Source organism: Tachypleus tridentatus, chromosome 11 (genome assembly GCF_004210375.1).
Source record: "Tachypleus tridentatus isolate NWPU-2018 chromosome 11, ASM421037v1, whole genome shotgun sequence".
Lineage (NCBI taxonomy): Eukaryota > Metazoa > Arthropoda > Merostomata > Xiphosura > Limulidae > Tachypleus > Tachypleus tridentatus.
In genome coordinates this window covers 177,313-203,829 of record NC_134835.1, presented here as the reverse complement: position 1 = coordinate 203,829, position 26,517 = coordinate 177,313, and the positions used below count along the sequence as shown (strand labels likewise).

The window sequence follows — 26,517 nt, the reverse complement described above, 5'->3', positions numbered from 1 at the left end:
GTTATACGTCTTCAACCACAACCTGTCGGCTTTCGTTCGTCAAAATTTCCTTCTAAGGCTCCAAAGCGTGTGGCTTTACAATGTCCCCAGGTTCTCCTTAATACCTCGTTCTGAGTTTAGCAATAGTCACGTGGCATTTTAACTCCCTCACGTTCTGCTGTATACCGTAACCAAACATTTAACAATAATCACATCAATAAAAGTAAAAGTAGTTCTCAATAATGATAAAAAAGGACACAAAAAAGAATGAAAACGCTAAAGTCACTAACAAGGAGGGAGGGGGGGGGTTCTTACAACAGAAGAAAATATTATTTTCCTTTGTGGATCTTATATTCTTACTTGTTGTCGACAGTCCGTGACGTCTTGAGTGTGGGAGTCAAACCCTCTCAGTCTTTTACGTCTTCTTTCAAGACAGGCCAACAGAGTTTAACTGTCGTGGGAAAACTACATAAATATACATAGGAAATAAAATGTTGCATATGGTTTCATGACATTTATGATTTAATAAGCTTAGAAAAAAAGTCATTTACAGTAGTAGGTTGTGATATTTACTGTGCTAGCTACTAGATACTGCTGCACCGTAAAGTTGTATGAAGCAGTGAATATTGGTAACTTTATTTTATCAACAATTACAACAGAAAACTAGTGGGTGGTTTCTCATCGTAATAATTACAAAATATGGCCAGTACTGTAGAGTAGTAGTGGGTGATATTCTCATTGTAACAACTACAAGATAGGGCCAGTACTGTAGAGTGGTAGTGGATGATATATATGTAAAAACGGCTCGTTTGGGTTGAGAAAATATTTTACGATGAGGAGCGAACAACGTTTCGACCTTCTTCGGTCATCGTCAGGTTCACAAAGAAAGAAAGAGATAACTGACTGAAAGATGACCACATGTTTAAAAGGGGTTGTGTAACTGTGTGTCGGAATGTAGAGGGTGGTGTTAGATGTTTGAATATATAATTTTATATGATTTATTTTATTATATTAATATAGGTATAAAGGCATTCCTTTGTATTGGTTTATTTTGGGTTTAAGTTCTTGTATAAGTAAGGCTTCTTTAATTTTGCGTTTGTTTATGTTTTTGTTTCTTTTATTTAGTATTTGAGTGTTTTCTATGGTTATGTTGTGTTTATTTGATTTTGTAGTGTTCGAAATCGTGTGAAGGTGATTCTTTTACGTTCAAAGAACGTATTCTTTGAATCTGGTTTCCATTTTTTCTCACTTTGTTTCTCCAATACAGAAGTTGTGGCAGTTATCACATTGTATTTTATAAATAATGTTGGTGTTGTGTTTGTCAGTGTTTTTACAGTAGTATAGACCTCAGCTTTTGTGCCTGGATTTTTGAATAAATTTGGTATTAACTGAATGTCATATTTTGTTACTAGTTTTGCCAAAATTGGTTATTTTTCTCTGCTGATGTTGGAATATATGGTATACAGTAGTATATGGTTTCGTGACTTTTAAATCATGAGGTATATTTTATTTTACTAGTTGATTTTTGCTTTTGTCTAGGTGTGTACGTATAATGTTTTCTACGGTTTGTGGAGGAAACTTTATTGATGTTGATGAAGTATTGTTTTATTTTGTCTAACTCATCGTTAATTTTATCTGGTGACATAGTTTTATGGCTGTGTTTATTTGGTTTCTTAGTATGTTGAGTTTTGTTTTGTTTCATGTGCTGAGTCCCAAGGAATGTATAGTCCAGTATGGGTTATTTTTTCGGTGGATTTCTGTTTTAAATTGTGTCTCGGTTCTTGTAATTTTGAGATTAAGAAATTATATTTGATTGCTTTCTTCCTGTTCGCATGTGAAGTTAATGTTGGGATGTATAGAGTTAATGTGATTGAAAAAATTAAGTGTGTGTTCTGTAGATCTGAATCCCGCAATCGTGTCATCTACATATCTGTACCAATATAGTGGTGGATGTAATGCTGTGTTAATTGCTTGTGTTTCAATTTGTGTCATAAAAATATTGGCTAGAACTGGTGATACTGGGTTGCCCATGCTTAGGCCATTTGTTTGTATATAGTTGTGGTTGTTGAATAAGAAGTTTGTCTTCATCGTGATGAATTCTATGAGTGTTGCTAATTGGTTGCTGGGAATGTCTATAGATGAGTTAGGATCTCGGATATAGAGTTCTAAGGGTATCTTGCAGGCTTCAGTGGTTGGAACTTCTGTAAATAGGGATATAACATCAAAACTGCCCATTAAGGCTTTATGATTAAGTTGATTTAGATTAGACTTGAAATTAAAAGAGTCTGATGAATGAGCTGGCTTATGTTACATATTTAGAGAATGCGCATGCTATGTATTTACCAAGATTGTAATTAAACGATTCATATGTGGACGTTATTGGTCGTAATGGACAATCTGATTTATGAGGTTTGGGGATGCCGTATATTTGTGGTGTGCGTGAGTCGGTTTTACAGAGGTAGGAATAAAGTGTTTGTGAAATTGTGTTGGCTTTTATCATTTTTAGTAGTATTTTGTTTAGTTGCGTTTCGTGTGTCTTTGTTAGATGTGTGTGTATTGGTTTAAATTTGTTCGTGTCTGATAGGATGTTCTTCATTTTTTGGATGTATTCATTCGTGTTCATTATGACTTTTGCGTTACCTTTATCTGCTTTTAAAATTTTTATGTTTTTTCCTTGTTTTAGGTTTTTAATGAAATTAATGTCTCTTTTTGTAAGATTGTTTTTTACCTTTCTATTTTGTGAAATATCATTGTAAAATATTTTCTGAACCCAAACGAGCCGTTTTTACATATATATTTCTCTACTAGTGGGTTTGTTTCGACATCACTGAGTGGTGGGTGATATTCTATTGTAACAAGTACAAGACAGGCCAGTACTGTAGAGTAGTAGAGGATGATTATTTTCTTCTATTCAAAGTCAGATAGTGATCCTTATTATTGTATCCTATACCTAAAGTCTCACACAGTTTCAGTTGGTAAGAAACTAATCCAATAAAAGTTAAAGTAAAAATTCTTTGTACCTAAAATTTTAGATCTACTTTGAGAGTGTGCTGCTTGTTGTAAATTGTTCTGGGAATCTGAATTGTAATTAGCTTGCCTTGTAGATTGTTCTTGGAATCTGAATCGTAATTAGCTTGCCTTGTAGATTGTTCTGGGAATCTGAATGGTAATTAGCTAGCCTTGTAGACTGTTTTTGGAATCTGAATAGTAATTAGCTAGCATTGTAGATTGTTCTGGGAATCTGAATAGTAATTAACTTGCCTTGTAGGTTGTTCTGAGAATCTGAATCGTAATTAGCTAGCCTTGTATGTTGTTCTGGGAATCTGAATGGTAATTAGCTAGCCTTGTAGACTGTTTTTGGAATCTGAATAGTAATTAGCTAGCATTGTAGGTTTTTCTGAGAATCTGAATGGTAATTAGCTAGCCTTGTAGGTTGTTCTGGGAATCTGAGTGATAATTAGCTAGCCTTGTACATTGTTCTGGGAATCTGAATGGTAATTAGCTAGTCTTGTACATTGTTCTGAAAATCTGAATGGTAATTAGACTGCCGTCTAGATTTTATGGGAATCTGAATAGTAATTAGCTAGCCTTGTAGGTTGTTGATGGTAATTAGCTAGCCTTGTAAATTGTTCTGGGAATTTGAATGGTAACTAGCTCGCCGTTTAGGTTGTTCTGAGAATCTGAATGGTAATTAGCTAGTCTTGTACATTGTTCTGGGAATCTGAATGGTAATTAGTCTACTTTGGAGTTGATCAACTTAACTAACTCTATATTTTGTACCAATAATATAACGGATTAATAGTTAATCCTAGTAAACGCTTCGAAGATGTTCCCGATTAATAGTTTTTATCTGAAAGTTGTATATAAAGCGTCATTGTTACCTAATCCCTAAGACTACCGTATTATCAACTAATTCTGTATTCCAAAATTTACTCATTTATTGAATAATTTCTTTGATTATGGCAAAAATAATAAATAATATTATATATTTATATATTATAACAGCGTTAATTAGAACTATTTTATGGAGAAACACGAACGTTTAAAAAGTTGTAGGTTTTAAATATGCGGTTAGATAACCTGTACCCATCTCAAAAATTAGCATATAATTTTGAAATAATCTCACTGTATAAATTGTACATTAACCCAACAATTCAGTAAAACATCCAAATGTACATCTAATTTTCGAATATCATATATCAATAAACAGTACGATTGTGATCTCTCAGTATATACTTTGAACAAGGAGAATGGACGTATTCACTAGAAAATACATGAGCTATTAGATGTCATCCGCGTCTGATTATTAATCGACCTCTCAAACCTACAGCACAAAAAATTACCATTAGACAATGATGACTACTTTCCAGGAAACCAAAATCATTACACTACGTTCCTTTCCATCTAATGGTTGGATTTATCATTCATCCCAAGATAATATTTCATTTATAGCGAAATGGGTCCGATATTGACAGATTAAGAAATCCAGTAATGTCTTCTGGCATCCCTTGCTTCGTGTTGCTACACAATGGGAGGTTTTTTTTTTAACCATAAATTAAACGTGAAAGACACACCCGGTATTTTTCTAATATAATTACTAAGTTTGTTTGAACGGATTAACATATTAAGATGAGTGAGTTAAAAATTTACCCCGGTAGGTAAGTTAGTGTTAGAAACAGAGGAAAAGCATCACGTAACTGATGTAGATTAGTATCACTTGTTATGTGACACAATCATACTTTGTGTCCAAGGATCAACTGTCTCTTGTTATATGACCTTTGAATAAGATATACACTGTAATATGCACCCCCTTCCTTTATGATTTTTTATGTTATATAATTTAAGCCATTATGACGGCTGAGTCAGGTTATTTAATAACTTCTGTTATATTTTGAGTTTAAGTGGTGATAAGTTACCATCAGTGTTTTGAATGACATCATTCTGTCTATAACTTCAATAGAGAATACTACTGCCATAAAGCTGTATTTTAACTATACGTTAAGATAATATCTGTGAAAAGTTTATATAGTTAACAGTTTACATAAGAAATTAGCTGTTTACTAACAGATGGTGGTAGCAGTAACACATGACGTTTTGGAACATCATATTTTAGCCATTTGAGACTTCCTGATTGTTAAGATTATAACTGTAACAAGTAAACCATTTGAATCTAATATTCATGATACATTGGGATGTCAATTATTTAGTATTATGTGTTTTGGGAATACTATGATGGACTAACATTGACTGATGTAAGAGTTTTCTCCTTCTCTGTCAACGAGAATCATTACAGTGTGTTTTCTTTATCTAAAACTACGATAGCACACTTTAGTTCTGGCAGTTCCACGTTCCCACGTGATGAAGTCCAGCAAATTGTTGTGCATTGATTCTTTGTATTGGTCCGTGAAAGTGAACGAACACCAATTGCAAACAACGTAACAATCACAACCCACATATATTTAACATGTTACGTACTACTTTCCACTAAAATAATTATTTCATCAAATTATACTATAACAGCTACAAATATCTTATTGAAATTATTAATTAATAACACTAAGTGATATTGTTTTTTTATCTTAACTGTAACTCGCCAAGGCTCAGGTGTCACTTACAAGCTCTACCATACAGTGAAGACCTGATATCCTTGTATTTTCGTCTAGAGAAACTTCTTACCATTCAAATAATCTTAAATTGTTTTTGTCTCAGAAAAGACACGCCTAGCTACAGCCCCACCTTCTGTGTTCCAATAAGACCAATCAGCACAGAGCAGGATCAGATCGATTTGTGCTGTAAAGATATGAGAAAATAAACAATACTTTATCATCTGTCACGAGATTATTAAAATGACTGCCGGAGAAATATTTTGCTGTTTACCTTTGTCATACAGCTTATATCACAAGACTGTTTTGTTGTTTGTCTAGTTACAACACAGATCATACAGCTCATATCACAGACTCGTAAACCGATTGTTGTTGAAATGTTTTGTTGTTTGTTTAATTACAACACAGGTTATACAGTTCATATCACAAGACTCATAAATATTCGATTGTTGTTGAAATGTTTTGTTGTTTGTTTAATTACAACACAGATCATACAGCTCATAACAAGATTCATAAACTGATTGTTGTTGAAATGTTTTGTTGTTTATCCAGTTACAACACAGGTTATACAGTTCATATCACAAGACTCATAAACCGATTGTTGTTGAAATGTTTTGTTGTTTGTTTAATTACAACACAGATCATACAGCTCATATAACAAGATTCATAAACTGATTGTTGTTGAAATGTTTTGTTGTTTATCCAGTTACAACACAGATCATACAGCTCATATCACAAGATTCATAAACCGATTGTTGTTGAAATATTTTACTGTTTATCTAGTAATAATATAGTTTATCTAGGTTATGTCACAAGACTCTTAAAACAAATATTGTCAAATAAAACAAATAATGTAGCAAAAGTGAAGCTCATACAGCCCATGACAAGCAACGAAGTTCTGTTCATAACCATAGCACAAGAACTATTTATAATCAAAAATAAGGTATCCACCACAAAACTACATAAGTATAGAATTAAAACTCTAAATTACTACCAAGGTAAAATTAAAATCTTTAGGTCAATGATTTCACACTAAAATTAAAAGTTTAAATCAATAGAAGTCATCAAGACAAAATATTTTGATTAACAAGTGAAAATCAAATTTAAAAGCCAGTCTGAGTGAATAAACATAAAAAAAACGAAGCTATCAAAAGTGGGAGATTGAAAATAATCAAATTGAAATATCTAGGTTTACATGTTTGTTTTTGAATTCGCCCAAAGCTACAGGCGGGCTATCTGAGCTCGCAGTCTCTAATTTAGGAGTGTAAGACTAGAGGGAAGTCAGCTAGTCATCACCACCAACGCCAACTCTTAGTATACACTTTTACTAACGAATACTGAGATTGACCGTTACATTATAACATCTAAACAGCTGAAAGGGCGAACATGTGTGGTAGGACAGGGATTCGAACCCGCTACTCTCGGATTACGAGTCGAGTGCCTAATCACATGAATCATGGAGGCTTATGACCACTATGTTGTAAGTATTGGTAGAAGACATTATTATTGTAGAAAACTTACAGTTTAATAATCTTTATTTAAGCTACTGTGTAAAAACGTGATATTTTATAAGCCTTTTTTGAAAGCATTATTGTGAAAAACTGAAGTTTTAGCAATCTTTATTTGCTAACACAGTTCCGTTTTAGTATTTTTGTCAGACTTTGTTTTACATTCAGTTAAGTCAAGCAATGTTATACCTAAATTATTTTGTATTACATAAAGCATCATACAAATTCAAACTTATTGCTGGAGTTAAAAGTGTTATGAGGAAAGATTTGTAAGCTATGATGGATAATGTTCTGAAATACATTAAGGAACATTTGAAGGAATATGTTATCGTCAAACGAACCAGTATTATGCACTCATTATCGTTGAATATAAAGTCCTTAAAACTGTAACAACAGAAACATTTGATTTCAGTGATATTTACACAAGTAAAACTAAAATAATTACACGGTGTAACAAAATTTATACTTTTTATTGTTCCTGGGCAGAAAGTGTTATGTCCCAATTGGTTATGCCTAAAGTAAATGGAAAAGATCTGTTTTTCTCTTCAAACTTTCCTTTTGTGACCTGGGAGCATATAACGAAAACTATATTTGGGGGCTGATACGTGAAAGTGATTTACATTAGAGTCGCAAATCTCGAAAAACTACTCACTTCTAAACATTTCTGTTCATTTTTGTATACCGTTAGTATAAATACATGTAAATCTTGATTCATATATTGTTTTATTCAGACCTTATGTCAATGAAAATGTGCAAATTTGCCCGTTTTTACATAGAAAATAGGTTAATTTCTAAATTTCATTATCCAGGTCACAAAAGCAAAGTTTGTGATGGTCATTTTCTGTACTTTTACAAAATAAGCAATTAAGAAATAACACATAGTATCCAGGAGCAAAATTTGTGTTACATAGTGTTATTCAATAGTCTTCATATTGATAAAAGTAAACAACAACACTTTCAGAGTCAGTTAATATTTCGTGTAAATTACTACTTTATGTCAGTAAACACATTACTCTATGCCTATATCACCAATAAAATCATAGCCCAAAGGTCACAGTTGCAAGTGCAAAAAAAAAAAAAAGGACATTCTTACACTAAATTATCAGAGTTTACTATACACAACCAGACAAAGTTATCCAAGAGAGGTCACTCTAGAAAAAAATATTCTTCCACTTAAAACAATGAAAAATTTCTGGATTTAGACATCGGTATCAAACATTCAAGTAGTTTAACGTTTCCAATAAAACAGACACTTTCAGCTTTGAAATTATAAGTTTCCATTCCCAAAGACAAATAATCCAAATGTTACACGTTACAGTATTAAATATTTTAAGCTTATTACATACAATATAATTTGTTCATCATTACAAGGTTTTTTGGACGAAGCTCGTAAACTCATGCTAATTCAACATCATCGGGGTCTCTCAATGTGAAATTAAACCTAAAATTCATTCTAGTTTGTGGAAAAGTCAACAAAATTCTTGCAAAAGACTATGTGTTTAGAAGTTTAATAGGTTATCACAGACTTTTAAATATTTTCATGTTTACATTTTAATACCTTGGAATACTGTTTAGGGTGATAATAAACAGTTTTATTGTGTAGCCTACTACTGATTTTACCTACCATTTGTTTTCAGCTCTTGTTATATATAGTTACTAAGAGTTACATAATAGTCCCATATATGATACGAGATTATGTCATTAGTTTAGTCACGTCAGTTTTAATAGTCACTGTATTTGTCATATTAATTGATATTGTATCTTTGCATATTATGTGCTCTGATTTTTACTGAACTTTCTTCTTTCTAGAAAATTATCATTTTCCTTTTCGGCTCTTGCAGAAGATTTTACATTAATTATTACTTTCTGTAGCCAACTTTATGTATTTATTAAAATATGACACTCCATATGTTCTGTATAGCTGTTTAAAATTGTTATATTATCAAGGTTGGCTCAAGTTCTTAATTACTTTTGTACTTGCATAAAAATTTTTTGGTTGTATTACTGCTGCTAACTTGACACAATAACTGTAACGTTTGTAATTGGTTGTTAAAGGTGTGACTCGCTAGTGACATTTACATACAGTATGAGTGACTTAATGAATCTCTTTGGTTAAAAGAGACAAAGAGGAACAAACAAATATACTTCTAAACCAAAGGTTCGAGCTAGTGTTTCTGTATTCCATTAGTGATATATAACATTATTTTGTTACTTTCTTAACAGTTTGGTTATACTAGTTAGTATATCGAACACGAATACTTCTTGTTAGTTTTGTTTGTTATTATACTTTTACAGTACAGATTGTTTTGGATTGTTAGCTTAAAATATTTATCTAGGACTAACGAATATTATTTTGCTGGAATAAAACTGAGAAATACTGGAAATTTACAGTAATAAAACAGATATATAGTAACCTTTTGATATGTTACTCTGATAAAACTGGAATATATAGTAACCTTTTAATATGTCACTCTGACAAAACTGGAATATATAGTAACCTTTTAATATGTTACTCTGATAAAACTGGAATATATAGTAACCTTTGATATTTCACTCTGATAAAACTGGAATATATAGTAACCTTTGATATGTTACTCTGATAAAACTGGAATATATAGTAACCTTTTGATATGTTACTCTGATAAAACTGGAATACATAGTAACCTTTTGATATGTTACTCTAATAAAACTGGAATATATAGTAACTTTTTGATATGTTACTCTGATAAAACTGGAATATATAGTAACCTTTTGATATGTTACTCTGATAAAACTGGAATACATAGTAACCTTTGATATGTTACTACTGATACCTTTGATATGTTACTCTGATACCTTTTGATATGATACTCTGATAAAACTGGAATATATAGTAACCTTTTGATATGATACTCTGATAAAACTGGAATATATAGTAACCTTTTGATATGTTACTCTGATAAAACTGGAATATATAGTAACCTTTTGATATGATACTCTGATAAAACTGGAATATATAGTAACCTTTTCATATGTTAGTCTGATAAAACTGGGATAATAATCTTTTGATATGTTACTCTGATAAAACTGGGATATTCAATAACCTTTTGAAATGTTACTCTGATAAAACTAGGATATTTAATAATCTTTTGATATGTTACTCTGATAAAACTGGGATATTTAATAACCTTTTGATATGTTACTCTGATAAAACTGGAACATATAGTAACCTTTTGATATTTTTCTGTGATAACACTGAGATATCTAATAACCTTTTTTATATCTTACTGTGATAACACTGATATATTTATAATTTTTTATTATATTTCACTATGATAACATAGATATTTATAACCTTATATTATATTTTACTATGATGACATAGATATTTATATCCTTTTATTATATGTTACTGTGATAACACTGAAATATATATAATTTTTTATTATATTTTACTGTGATAAAACACATTTTGTAATGTTTTTCTTTGTTACTGTGGAAAAGCACCTGTTGTTTTTATGAACACTCTTCTTCGTTGCTGTCAAAAGCTATAAGATTTGAATAACCTTTGTGTCTGTTACCGTGTAGAAACAAAGTATTTACTAACCTATCTTATACGTTACAATGAAACATTAGGATTTTACTAACATTTTATACACTACTGTGAGAAAACTGGGATTTGACTAGAGTGTTTCTTTGATAATATGAACACAGATCTCACTAGCATATCTTATACGTTACAATGAAACATTAGGATTTTACTAACATTTTATACACTACTGTGAGAAAACTGGGATTTGACTAGAGTGTTTCTTTGATAATATGAACACAGATCTCACTAGCGTATTTTATACGTTACAATGAAACATTAGGATTTTACTAACATTTTATACACTACTGTGAGAAAACTGGGATTTGACTAGAGTGTTTCTTTGATAATATGAACACAGATCTCACTAGCGTATCTTATACGTTACAATGAAACATTAGGATTTTACTAACATTTTATACACTACTGTGAGAAAACTGGGATTTGACTAGTGTGTTTCTTTGATAATATGAACACAGATCTCACTAGCGTATTTTATACGTTACAATGAAACATTAGGATTTTACTAACATTTTATACACTACTGTGAGAAAACTGGGATTTGACTAGTGTGTTTCTTTGATAATATGAACACAGATCTCACTAGCGTATTTTATACGTTACAATGAAACATTAGGATTTTACTAACATTTTATACACTACTGTGAGAAAACTGGGATTTGACTAGTGTGTTTCTTTGATAATATGAACACAGATCTCACTAGCGTATTTTATACGTTACAATGAAACATTAGGATTTTACTAACATTTTATACACTACTGTGAGAAAACTGGGATTTGACTAGAGTGTTTCTTTGATAATATGAACACAGATCTCACTAGCGTATCTTATACGTTACAATGAAACATTAGGATTTTACTAACATTTTATACACTACTGTGAGAAAACTGGGATTTGACTAGTGTGTTTCTTTGATAATATGAACACAGATCTCACTAGCGTATCTTATACGTTACAATGAAACATTAGGATTTTACTAACATTTTATACACTACTGTGAGAAAACTGGGATTTGACTAGTGTGTTTCTTTGATAATATGAACACAGATCTCACTAGCGTATTTTATACGTTACAATGAAACATTAGGATTTTACTAACATTTTATACACTACTGTGAGAAAACTGGGATTTGACTAGAGTGTTTCTTTGATAATATGAACACAGATCTCACTAGCGTATTTTATACGTTACAGTGAAAACACTGAGTTTTCCCACTTATAAAATATTATTTAAAGCCAAATTTTAGAGAGCGTCCACAACTGCACATCGAAAGTTTGTAATTGTCACTTATCAGGTATTTTACAAAATCGACACCTGAACGACCTGTTGTAACCTTATAATTAAAGTATTACCTCGTTGTTATAATTGTTGTGATTGTTCTTACTTTTAAATGGATCTATTTAATCATCATCAGATATTTTTGAATAGCAAATATGTTTCCTGAAACAGTGCTAACATTCAATTAAAGAGGTGTTTATTATCTTATAACATTTTAAAGGACAGGTAGACCTAACCTTAACTACCAGTTGTGTATTACAATGCAAAAGCCCAGATCCGCTTTACACAGAACTATTTGTTAACCACGTGATGTAAGAGGAAACACTTGGCCATTAATATCGTGATCTTGAAGTAAACAAGGTGTAGGTTTAAATAATACACCTGATCGGAGAAATACTAGCTTAAGTATACACCTATAGAACTAGTCATGTGTATACCGGTAAAACTAATCAGATATATAGCGGTAGAATCAGTCAGGTGTGTAGTGATACAACTAGTCATGTATACACCTATAGAACTAGTCATGATATACCAGTAGAACTAATCGGATATATAGCGGTAGAATCAGTCAGATGTGTAGTGATACAACTAGTCATGTATACACCTATAGAACTAGTCATGATATACCAGTAGAACTAATCGGATATATAGCGGTAGAATCAGTCAGATGTGTAGTGATACAACTAGTCATGTATACACCTATAGAACTAGTCATGATATACCAGTAGAACTAATCGGATATATGGCGGATAAAATCAGTCAGATGTGTACTGATAGAACTAGTCATGTATATACCGGTAAAAATAATCAGATATACAGTGGTAGAATTAATCAGATGTATACCGTTAGAATTAATCTGATATATAGTGTCAGAACTAATCAGATGTATACCGGTAGAAGTATTCAGATAGCTTATAAAACTAGTCTGATATATGCTGGTAGAACTTATATGTCAGGAGAACTAGTTAGATATAAACAAGTAAAGAAAAACTTTAAAAAAAACAGGTTTGTTTTTTTCTTACGGTAAAGCCACGTCGGGCTAGCTGCTAAGTCCATCAAGGGAAGACTTATAAACAATGATAGCTGGTGTCAGTCCTTCAAAAACAATAGAAACAAGAAAGTAGGGATGGTGTTCACATCATCACTACATAATACTACATGCACACAGTGTAGTAGAATCTTAACATACAAAAATAGAATAAATTAAACCAAACTGTGATATAATGATTATATATGTTGTTACATGTTAATTCTTACCTGTGCTATCATGTATTGATGATGTCAATACCATCTTGTTTGTATTGTTTATGAAGGATTAATATTATACATCCTTACAATTACATCATTGTTTTGAAAAGTTGTTCTTTACTTCCTTGCTTATTATTTTAATACATTATTTTAACAGACACAGAAAGTAGTATTTATAACCAAGCTCTAAATACAATGAGGCTCCAACTCTTTATCTATTATTGGTTGGTAATTACTGTTTCATCGTATACTTGAGCTTTTGAAAGGAGCCCAAAATTTCTGTAAGAAAGTTAACTTCAAGGGGTAATGGTAGCATCGTTTAGGCTGGAATTATAAATTTATTAAATTACTACTATCTAATAACACTTGTAAAAGCAAATACACCGTTTAAAACCATGTCACTTCAGTGAAACTGGTTAACACCATTGTTTTGGTTTTTGATTTATCATGTAATATAAAAGAAACAGACGAAAGAACAAGAAATTCAAACATTTTAACTATTATGTTTACAGACATTACCAGAACTTGTGACTCAGTCACTACATATAAATTGTTATTAAAGGAACCACTGTGTAGTTTGTATTGTAAAGTTCTGATGACTTATTGACGAGATATTTAGAATACATTTAATGAACAACCCGAACCACCTTTATATAGGCAGAGCTACCGCCTGCTTTGTGTTCATAGAACTAGTCATGGATATGCTGGTAAAAGTAGCATGATCAGCTGCTGGTGGTGGTGGTGGTGGTAAGCATGTTCAAGAAAAGATATTTCAACTGCAAAAATTCTGGCAAGAGAACCTACCAGCTGTTGTAACTTTCATCAAGTAATACCAGCATGTTGTCTACAAATAAGAATCAATATGAAGAGACGATGATATAAACACCACAAGGTAAATACCTCGGTATACATATATACAGATAAGTACCAGTATAAATATGAAAACAGTAGTATTGAGTTCTGGTCAGATGAACACAGGGTATAAGAAGTGAAGTAAAAAAAACAACATTAATTTTAATTGTTTTGTTTAGCAAAATAACTGTGAAACTGTTTTTCTGTTTTTGCACAAACCTACACAAAGGATTATATGTGCAAAATTTGTGCTTAATATCTAGAAAAAAGAGTGTATTAACTCTTTGTCTGCTGGTGGGGTGGGGACAATGTTAAGTTTAGGAAGATAACAGTTTAAATTATATTAAAGGTTATACTTGAGGTGAGGCTTAGGAGGGATAGTGTAGTTAACTACGCCAATAAAATATGAGTTCGCAATGCAACCATTTTAATTTTTGTTAACCTGAATATGACCTAAGAAGGTCGAAACGTGATTCTCTACTTTATTTTAATAAAAGCTTTAATACACATCTCAGCCTTTTAAGATAATTTCTACTTCGAGTGAGTTTCTCGTCATCACCAACCAAGACAGATTTAAGATTACGCTCATTACAGATCTCGCATCACAAATATATTTCACAAAGTCATCCTCATTTCATCTGATACTCCAGAACGATGGCAGCTAGTCAACAGTACCTCAATGTCAAACTACCGATAGTAAAAAAGCCGGTAAGAAATATTACATGCATTAATTTTAATTTTTGTCAGAAAATAACCAGAAATAAAGTCCACGTCCATGAAAAAACCAGAATTGAATAATTTATGTGGACAAAGTATGATCAAATAAAAGCTACGAATAAACCCCGTGTAGAGTCAAAATCAAAAAGTAACACGTCAGAAAGACAAAGTATGGTTAGATTAAAAAGCAACAGAAGTAATACGTCAGATGGAAAGAGCATGGTTAAATAAATAAAATAGAAGTAATCATTTAATTCAGGTATGCAAAGAATGATCAGATAAGAAAACAAATCAAGAAGTAATAAAATCAGGTCAGCAAAGTGTGGTTAGATAAAAACAAAAACAGAAAAAATATATCTGGTCGGAAAAATATAAGATGATAAACAAAAAGTAATAATTCAGGTCTGCAGTTTATGGCCAGATAAAAAGTCAAAAGTAATCAGTCAGTTTGGGAAAGTATGAGTATATGAAAAACAACAGAGGTAGTAAATCAGATCTTCAAAGAACGTTGAGGTAAACAACAGAAGTACTGAATCAAGTCATCACAGAACGTTGAGGTAAACAACAGAAGTACTGAATCAAGTCATCACAGAACGTTGAGGTAAACAACAGAAGTACTGAATCAAGTCATCAAAGAATGTTGAGGTAAACAACAGAAGTACTGAATCAAGTCATTACAGAACGTTGAGGTAAACAACAGAAGTACTGAATCAAGTCATAAAAGAATGTTGAGGTTAACAACAGAAGTACTGAATCAAGTCATCAAAGAATGTTGAGGTAAACAACAGAAGTAGTAAATCAGATCTTCAAAGAATGTTGAGGTAAACAACAGAAGTACTGAATTAAGTCATCAAAGAATGTTGAGGTAAATAACAGAAGTACTGAATCAAGTCATCAAAGAATGTTGAGGTAAACAACAGAAGTACTGAATCAAGTCATCAAAGAATGTTGAGGTAAACAACAGAAGTATTGAATCAAGTCATCAAAGAATGTTGAGGTAAAAAACAGAAGTACTGAATCAAGTACGGCCCGGCATGGCCAAGCGTGTTAAGGCGTGCGATTCGTAATCTGAGGGTCGCGGGTTCGCATCCCCATCGCGCCAAACATGTTCGCCCTTTTAGCCGTGGAGGCGTTATATAGTGACGATTAATCCCACTATTGGTTGGTAAAAGAGTAGTTCAAGAGTTGTGGGTGGGTGGTGATGACTAGCTGCCTTCCCTCTAATCTTATACTGCAAAATTAGGGACGGCTAGCACAGATAGCCCTCGAGTAGCTTTGTGCGAAATTCACAAACAAACAAATAAATAAAACTGAATCAAGTCATCAAAGAATGTTGAGGTAAATAACAGAAGTACTGAATCAAGTCATCAAAGAATGTTGAGGTAAACAACAGAAGTACTGAATCAAGTCATCAAAGAATGTTGAGGTAAACAACAGAAGTATTGAATCAAGTCATCAAAGAATGTTGAGGTAAAAAACAGAAGTACTGAATCAAGTCATCAAAGAATGTTGAGGTAAACAACAGAAGTACTGAATCAATTCATCAAAGAATGTTGAGGTAAACAACAGAAGTAGTAAATCAGATCTTCAAAGAATGTTGAGGTAAACAACAGAAGTACTGAATCAAGTCATCAAAGAATGTTGAGGTAAATAACAGAAGTACTGAATCAAGTCATCAAAGAATGTTGAGGTAAACAACAGAAGTACTGAATCAAGTCATCAAAGAATGTTGAGGTAAACAACAGAAGTACTGAATCAAGTCATCAAAGAATGTTGAGGTAAACAACAGAAGTAGTAAATCATATCTTCAAAGAATGTTGAGGTAAACAACAGAAGTACTGAATCAAGTCATCAAAGAATGTTGAGGTAAATAACAGAAGTACTGAATCAAGTCATCAAAGAATGTTGAGGTAAACAACAGAAGTACTGAATCAAGTCATCAAAGAATGTTGAGGTAAACAACAGAAGTACTGAATCAAGTCATCAAAGAATGTTGAGGTAAACAACAGAAGTACTGAATCAAGTCATCAAAGAATGTTGAGGTAAACAACAGAATTACTGAATCAAGTCATCAAAAAATGTTCACACAAGTGACAGAAGTTGTAAATCAGGTCGACAAAGTATATTCAAGTAAAAGACAAAAGTACTAAATCAAGTCATTAAAGAATGTTCAGATAAATAACAGAAATAGTAAATTAGGTCATCAAAGAATGTTCATGTCAATGACAGAAGTAATAAGTCAAGTTAATATAACAATGACATCATTTTTAAGCGACTAAATTAATAATAATTTTATATTAACTATGCTATATACCGAAAACCTGCTTTATCTAATAATGTTTAGTACAGATGTTCAATTGCATAATTGATTCGGGTTATTTTTTGTGGTTAGGCTTAAGTCCATGGAAAGCGCTTTCAAAACTTCTTTGTGTCACAAATATGTGTGTTTTTACACGTGATATTGACTGTCAAAGACATCTCCATGCAACATTAAAAAAATACCTGTTTTTTTTTGTTTTTTTTCTGGGAATAAAAAGGTTTATAAAACCGAGGTAAGCATGACTAGGCTTAAGTTCCCCTGCCTGTACATAGTCGGACTCAAAGGTTACCATTTTTAGAAAGAGAACTAATATTAAGATAATAGCAACGTGCTCTAAATTTCTCGAGATGTGTAAAAAAGGGGAAAACGTAAACATCTCACTGATTGGATACATGTTTACTGAATATCAGATAAGTGACAAAATATAAAGATTCCACTCACTATGCACACTTTTACTGAAGGCAAACTAATTAGATGTAAAAACCTAATACGCTGTGGTTGTTTCTTTTACTATCAGTGTAATAACAAACATATACCTTGAAAATTGAAGCATCGTACGAATTATTTGTCTTATTTAGAACAATCTTTACTATTACGTTTGTGTATTTCAAGTTAATGCCATAATACAACTAAGTACTTTTCAATTTCCATATCCTAAATTTTTCTTTTTGCAAGAACATTATAATAATAATTTTAAAAAAATACCAAAATATAGTTCGTTTCTTAAGCCTAATGTCTAGAAATGGATAAGTGGTCAAAATTTAAATATCGGTTTTTGTTTCATCATGATTTTTACATTACTTATAAGACTGTATCTGTCTGAAACCAGGAAAGAGAAACTTTGGTCATTTATCTGGTCGTAGAACATCAAGAATTAAATACATTATGTCATATATTTGTTACTCTGTGATCTGCTATCAGATTTTTATGTATACCTAATAGTTTTTAATATACTGTTTTCAATCTAAGGCTTTACTGATCTAATTGATAGAAAAAGTTCTAGTCACTTCGCGACTGGTAAAAGTTCGTAATCTGTTCAGTTTCTACTTATTTATCATGTATTAAATTAATTAATTGAATTAAAGAAGTGTCATAGCTAAGTGATCACTAAGTAATAATTCGGCCCTAACACAGCATTATTCCCATTGAATAACAAAAATGCCAGAAGAACATAACCCACACCTTTCCATCGAACACATGTTCTGACTTATAGTTAGATATTAGTAATGACTGATTTAAACACAGGAACGCTTAGCGAAAGGCAATTTCTGAACGTTTCGAACTCCAAAAGGAGAAGAAAGTTATCAAGTGCCGAAAGAAGTGTTGCTGTTCATAAATATTTTAAACTCCAGAAAAGGAGCCTCATCATGAGTACCGAAACGTCACTCGTTTCGAAACTCCTTAAGCGTTGTTGTCAATAAACAACGTTTCTTATGTATAACAATAACATAAGCTAAATAATGAGTCATCTACGCTTTCTCTATCTGTGGTATACAACCATGGATTTTAGCGTCGTAAGTCCTTTGACCTACCGCTGACCTATGAGGAATCACGTAAGCTGTAGCATCAGTTACTGAAACGTTGTTGTGAGGATATGGTAACTTATTTTACACGATAAAACAATTACAATTTTTAGAATATACTCTTTTGAATAAAATTATTCATAGATAGTAAAATGTAATAAAGATAAAACTGGGAGGTAACATTCAACTAAAAACCACAAGTATTGTGTGAACTAACATAGTATTCACAATCTCTGTACTTTCGAAACATGTGTGCTACAATAGAGTAACCTGATCATAAAACATTTGTAATAATTACTCGCATTTGTATCAAAACGTTATTAGAGCTACATATTTCACTGCATTAACAGATCCCAGCTCACCCTGAAAAATCATAGTTTGAAGGAATGCTTGTCGAAGAATATCTCACGTCTACCTCTCTTTACCAAATTACATATACGTATGTACATATAGGTTTGTTTTTATGTTGTTGTTGTTGTTTTTCGTGAGCGAGACTCAACGGGACTGCTCAATCCTCGAGCGAATTAAGTAACCAATTATTTAATTAGATATTCTGAACAAAATGTTGACAATAATAAATCTAATGTCAACAATAATTCGCGAAAAATGGTGTCTTAGTTAAATAGTAATATCATTTAATAAATATTCTAATCTGAAACACGTAATTAATAATAATGATGTCTTAGCTAAACAGTAGTACCATATAATACATATTCTAATCTGAAACATAGGGTTTATAATAATGGTGTCTTAGTTAAATAGTAATATCATTTACTAAATATTCTAATCTGAAACACGTAATTAATAATAATGACGTCTTAGTTAAACAGTATTATCATATAATACATATTCTAATCTGAAACACAGGGTTTATAATAATGATGTCTTAACTAAACAGTAATACCATATAATACATATGCTAATCTGAAACACAGGGTTTATAATAATGATGTCTTAACTAAACAGTAATACCATATAATACATATTCTAATCTGAAACACAGGGTTTATAATAATGATGTCTTAACTAAACAGTAATACCATATAATACATATTCTAATCTGAAACACAGGGTTTATAATAATGATGTCTTAACTAAACAGTAATACCATATAATACATATTCTAATCTGAAACACAGGGTTTATAATAATGATGTCTTAACTAAACAGTAATACCATATAATACATATTCTAATCTGAAACACAGGATTTATAATAATGGTGTCTTAGTTAAATAGTAATATCATATAATACATATTCTAATCTGAAACATAGGGTTTATAATAATGATGTCTTAGCTTTACAGTAATACCATATAATACATATTCTAATTTGAAACACAGGGTTTACAATAATGGTGTCTTAGTTAAATAGTAATAACATATGATACATATCCCGATTTGAAACACAGGGTTTATAATAATGATGTCTTAACTAAACAGTAATACCATATAATACATATTCTAATCTGAAACACAGGGTTTATAATAATGATGTCTTAACTAAACAGTAATACCATATAATACATATTCTAATCTGAAACACAGGATTTATAATAATGATGTCTTAGTTAAATAGTAATAATATACATATTCTAATCTGAAACACAGAGTTTATAATAATGATGTCTTAGTTAAATAGTAATATCATATAATACATATTCTAATCTGAAACACAGGGTTTATATAATCATGTCTTAGCTAATATTCTAATCTGAAACACAGAGTTTATAATAATGATGTCTTAGTTAAACAGTAATATATAATACATATTCTAATCTGAAACACAGGGTTTATAATAATGGTGTCTTAGTTAAATAGTAATATCATATAATACATATTCTAATCTGAAACACAGGGTTTATAATAATGATGTCTTAGCTAAAAAATAATTCCATATAATACATATTCTAATCTCAAACACAGGTTTATAATAATGATGTCTTAGTTAAATAGTAATACCATATAATACATATTCTAATCTGAAACACAGGGTTTATAATAATGATGTCTTAGCTAAACAGTAGTACCATATAATACATATTCTAATCTGAAACACAGGGTTTATAATAATGATGTCTTAGCTAAAAAGTAATACCATATAATACATATTCTAATCTGAAACGCAGGGTTTATAATAATGATGTCTTAGTTAAATAGTAATAACATATGATACATATTCTAATTTGAAACACAGGGTTTATAATAATGATGTCTTAGCTGAACAGTAATACCATATAATACATATTCTAATCTAAAACACAAGGTTTATAATAATGATGTCTTAGCTAAACAGTAATACCATATAATACATATTCTAATCTGAAACACAGGGTTTATAATAATGATGTCTTAGTTAAATAGTAATATCATATAATACATATTCTAATCTGAAACACAGGGTTTATAATAATGATGTCTTAGCTAAAAAATAATTCCATATAATATATATTCTAATCTAAAACACAGGGTTTATAATAATGGTGTCTTAGTTAAATACTAATATCATATAATACATATTTTAATCTGAAACACAGGGTTTATAATAATGATGTCTTAGCTAAACAGTAATACCATATAATACATATTCTAATCTGAAACACGGGGTTTATAATAATGATGTCTTAGCTATAAAATATTACCATATAATACATATTCTAATCTGAAACGCAGGGTTTATAATAATGATGTCTTAGCTAAACAGTAATACCATATAATACATATTCTAATCTGAAACACAGGGTTTATAATAATTATGTCTTAGCTAAACAGTAGTACCATATAATACATATTCTAATCTGAAACACAGGGTTTATAATAATGATGTCTTAGTTAAATAGTAATATCATATAATACATATTCTAGTCTGAAACACAGGATTAATAATAATGATGTCTTAGTTAAACAGTAATATCATATAATACATATTCTAATCCGAAACACAGGGTTAATAATAATGATGTCTTAGTTAAACAGTAATATAATATATTTTACTATGTTTCTATTGCTACCCAGATCAGATAAAGCTGTAGTTATACTAGCAGGACAACCATTCCCAGATATATTAGAATAGACGATTTGGATTATATTTATCACTTTCATGTTATGTGATGTACCTTTAGAATTATGTTTATAATTTGCATGTTGTGCGATGTACCTTTAGAATTATGTTTATAATTTGCATGTTGGGGGGTGTACCTTCAGAATTATGTTTATAGTTTGCATGTTGGGGGATGTACCTTTAGAATTATGTTTATAGTTTGCATGTTGGGGGATGTACCTTTAGAATTATGTTTATAATTTGCATGTTGTGCGATGTACCTTTAGAATTATGTTTATAATTTGCATGTTGGGGGGTGTACCTTCAGAATTATGTTTATAGTTTGCATGTTGGGGGATGTACCTTTAGAATTATGTTTATAGTTTGCATGTTGGGGGATGTACCTTTAGAATTATGTTTATAGTTTGCATGTTGGGGGGTGTACCTTCAGAATTATGTTTATAGTTTGCATGTTGGGGGATGTACCTTTAGAATTATGTTTATAGTTTGCATGTTGGGGGATGTACTTTTAGTACTATTCATACGACTTGCATGCCATGAAATGGCTCTTTATTATCATTTGTATCACTTACATGTGATGTCAGGAACGTTTAGTATTATATATACAGTCATGTGAAAAAGTTAGGACACCCTATGAAAGCCTGTGTATTTGTGTAACATTTTTGGATACATAGATATTTAATCTCAATTTCAACAATACTGAGAGATTATAGGAATATAACTAAACAATTAAAACTGAAGAAAAGACTTTTCAAGATCTTCTGTAAATGTTATTCTACAAAAATGCATATTCTGAGGAAAAAGTTAGGACACCCTACCCCCTAATAGCTAGTGTTACCCCCTTTGGCTGAAATAACTTCAGTGAAACGCATCTTGTAGCCATTTACCAGTCTCTGATATCGTTCTGAAGAAAGTTTGCCCCACTCCTCTATGCAGAATTCTTTCAGCTGTGACATGTTTGAGGGGTTTCTTGCATGTACAGCCCGTTTCAAGTCACCCCACAGCATCTCAATGGGATTAAGATCTGGGCTTTGACTCGGCCATTTCAGGACTTTCCATTTCTTAGTTTTTAGCCAGTCCTTGGTGGATTTACTGATATGTTTGGGTCATTGTTGCAGGGTCCAGTTTCGCTTCAGCTTTAATTTTCATACAGATGGTCTCACATGATCCTCAAGCACCCTCTGATACACAGTAGAATTCATGGTGGATTCTATGATTGTGAGCTGTCCAGGTCCTGTTGCAGTAAAGCAGCCCCAAACCATGACACTTCCACCTCCATGCTTCAGAGTTGGTATGAGGTTCTTTTCTTGAAATGCTGTATTTGTTTACGCCAAACATGTCTTATGTTCTGGTGTCCAAATAATTCAATTTTGTACTCATCTGTACAAAGAACATTATTCCAGAAGTCCTGGTCTTTGTCTACATTCTCTCTGGCAAACTTCAGTCTGGCCTTGATGTTTCTCTTAGAGAGTAAAGGTTTCCTCCTTGCACACCTCCCATGCAAGTTAAACTTGTGCAGTCTCTTTCTGATTGTAGAGGCATGCACTTTCACATCAACAGTAGCCAGAGCCTGCTGTAGGTCCCGTGATGACATGTTAGGGTGTTTGGAGACCTCTTTTAACATCTTGCGGTCTGCTCTCCGGGTGAACTTGCTTGGACAACCAGACCTGGGCATGTTGGTAATTGATTTGAAAGCCTCCCACTTGTTGACTATTTTCCGAACAGTTGAATGGCTGATTTCAAAATCTTTTGGGATCTGTTTAAATCCCTTACCAGACTCATAAGCTGCTACAATTTTCTTTCTGAAGGCCTCAGACAGCTCTTTTGCTCTCACCATGGTGCTCACTCTACTTCAACAGGAGCACATAAAACTGAGGTTTAAATAGGGCAAGCCTCATTCAAAATGCTGAGTAACGATCTTCTAATCACGTGCACCTGGTGTGATACACCTGTGTGTGAGTTGAGCCATTTTAAATGGGAATAAATATGGGGTGTCCTAACTTTTTCCTCAGTTAGAATATGCATTTTTGTAGAATTACATTTACAGAAGATCTTGAAAAGTCTTTTCTTCAGTTTTAATTGTTTAGTTATATTCCTATAATCTCTCAGTATTGTTGAAATTGAGATTAAATATCTATATGTCCAAAAATGTTACGGAAATACACAGGCTTTCATAGGGTGTCCTAACTTTTACACATGACTGTATATATCACTTACATGTGATGTTAGGAACGTTTAGTATTATATATATATCACTTACATGTGATGTTAGGAACGTTTGGTATTATATATACATCATTTACATGTGATGTTAGGAACGTTTAGTATTATATATACATCACTTACATGTGATGTTAGGAACGTTTAGTATTATATATACATCACTTACATGTGATGTTAGGAACGTTTAGTATTATATATACATCATTTACATGTGATGTTAGGAACGTTTAGTATTATATATACATCACTTACATGTGATGTTAGGAACGTTTAGTATTATATATACATCACTTACATTTGTGTCATCAACATTTATTGTTGCTTATGTCGCCCACGTTTTGTGATATGTACATTTAGTATTATTTATGTCAGTTGCTCCATCGAGCAAACTGTTATTTGATTTTCATATGATTGAATATTTATAATATAACTATCTTTGAGATAGGTTTTAACCTATTTTAATGCCGTGTTACTTTTGATTAAGTAAACATATTTATATTTAGTCTTCCTATTAATTTGCTTCTTTGTTTTTACTTATAATATACCAAGGTATAAGTTATCATACAATATTAGTTACTCTGATGTGTGAAGTTGGTTTTCCTTCGTGGACACAACAGAGAACCCAATGTGGGTTTACTATAAGAAAAACACTCACACAAACACACACTCTAATATACGATAAACTCTTAGAAGTTTCTACAGTGTTGTATTATAGTAAAATAAACTTTAAAATCTTCTCCATTTATGGTCATGGCACGAGCTCATCGTTGTTTTCTGGTAACACTTTCTCACGAATAACTACTATATGAATCACGTTCCCATCATTTCTTTTTAATGTTTTCGTCTAGGTTATACGACTGGCTTACTGTGAAGTCAATGTTCCTTCTTATTTATAAGTTTGTATAAGTTTTAAGACTGGCTTACTGTGAAGTCAATATTCCTTCTTATTTATAAGTTTGTATAAGTTATAAGACTGGTTTACTGTGAAGTAAATGTTCCTTCTTATTTATAAGTTTGTATAAGTTATAAGACTGGCTTACTGTGAAGTAAATGTTCCTTCTTATTTATAAGTTTGTATAAGTTATAAGACTGGCTTACTGTGAAGTACATGTTCCTTCTAATTTATCAGTTTGTATAAGTTGTAAGACTGGCTTACTGTGAAGTAAATGTTCCTTCTAATTTATCAGTTTATATAAGTTGTAAGACTGGCTTACTGTGAAATAAATATTCCTTCTAATTTATCAGTTTGTATAAGTTATAAGACTGGCTTACTGTGAAGTAAATGTTCCTTCTGATTTATCAGTTTGTATAAGTTGTAAGACTGGTTTACTGTGAAATAAATATTCCTTCTAATTTATAAGTTTGTATAACGCTTCATTATGATATTATTCACTTGGTCTGGCATGAGACTTAATGTCGTTTATAGCACGGACTTGTTACAACATGAATTTGATTTGTTAATAGTAGTGATTTATTTCTTCTTCTAATTTATATATATATATACATATGAGTATTTAATTCAATTATTAATCTGTACTGAAAGATATAGAAGGTAAATAATGATACGTACTTGTGTCAAATAAAGCTGCATCAAACGGGAGAATTGTGATGTATTTCAACTTACCGTATACTTCCTGATGTTCACAACACAGACATAAGGTCTGATTCTATATTCATATGATGGTACTATTATCTCAGGGACGATGATGGAAGTGGTAGAGATCCGTCGGTTACAGTCTTTCAATTCCAGGATGTTTTTCGCAAGCTTACCTCTTCCGTCTCGCAATGACGTCATCGCATCAACATGGCTGCTTGTGTTTGTCTGCTTACGGTTGAAAAATACATGTCTAACTTGACCACAGAACTACTGCCGTTAAACAAGCAAAGTCATAAAAAACAAAACTCAGTGACGCGTCTGTTTTTAGACGTAATCACGTGTGTATAACTAGGAATTCTCGCCGTTACTTCCAGGCAGGTTTTTCAGCACTGGCGCCCTTGCCTTGCCTAGGCCAGTAGGCCATGGCAACGTCTCATGCTTCAGGCATTATAGCGAACTCACACGCTTGCAGACGGATTTTAGCATACACCAAATGTGATCGCTGCACATATGTATGTTTATACACGCCTCAGATACTTCCTGCCTGTTGTCCTTTTGTCGATATCCCCTTCCTTTCATTCATTTTTTTTTCTCCCAACGGCTGAAAGAAAGGTTTTAACCCTTCATAGACACAGCCACCATCTGCTTACGTAACCCTGTGGGCGTGTCCGCAGCGGTGTCAATCCTTCTAGCCCGGGAAGTTCGGGGTCGTGGGAAGTCAGTAGCTGTGATCTTAAACCCTTCTTCGACTTTCTGTATGTAACAATCTCAAACAGAACACCGTGTTTCACGTGGCTTTCTCCCCTGTTCTAGAGTTCAACTGGTAGGTATGTTTTTATTTCTATACCACTTCATCATAGGAATAAATAAAAACTATTCACAAGGTTTGCATAGGATTCATTTAGTAAAGCCCTCAATTTTTATACAGATATTTAGTAATATAAAATAAACTAATTTTTAAACTTTCTGAAATAATTCCTTATAGTGCAAAAAGTATTCAGAAATAAAACCACAACAT

General features: G+C 31.8%; 1 long non-coding RNA gene across 3 annotated transcripts; it reads right to left on the bottom strand.

Annotated features, from left to right (window-relative positions):
- Window positions 1–339: 339 nt before the first annotated feature.
- On the bottom strand, window positions 340–25,817 carry LOC143231404 (uncharacterized). Of its 3 annotated transcripts, XR_013016901.1 has the most exons (3): window positions 25,527–25,817; window positions 5,656–5,769; window positions 340–430 (listed from the first exon to the last, which is right to left on the bottom strand). It is a non-coding gene; the product is annotated as an uncharacterized LOC143231404 (long non-coding RNA). The 3 variants fall into 3 exon arrangements; XR_013016900.1 differs by lacking the exon at window positions 5,656–5,769 and having other exon boundaries at window positions 344–430; XR_013016902.1 differs by lacking the exon at window positions 340–430 and having other exon boundaries at window positions 5,597–5,769.
- Window positions 25,818–26,517: the final 700 nt, after the last annotated feature.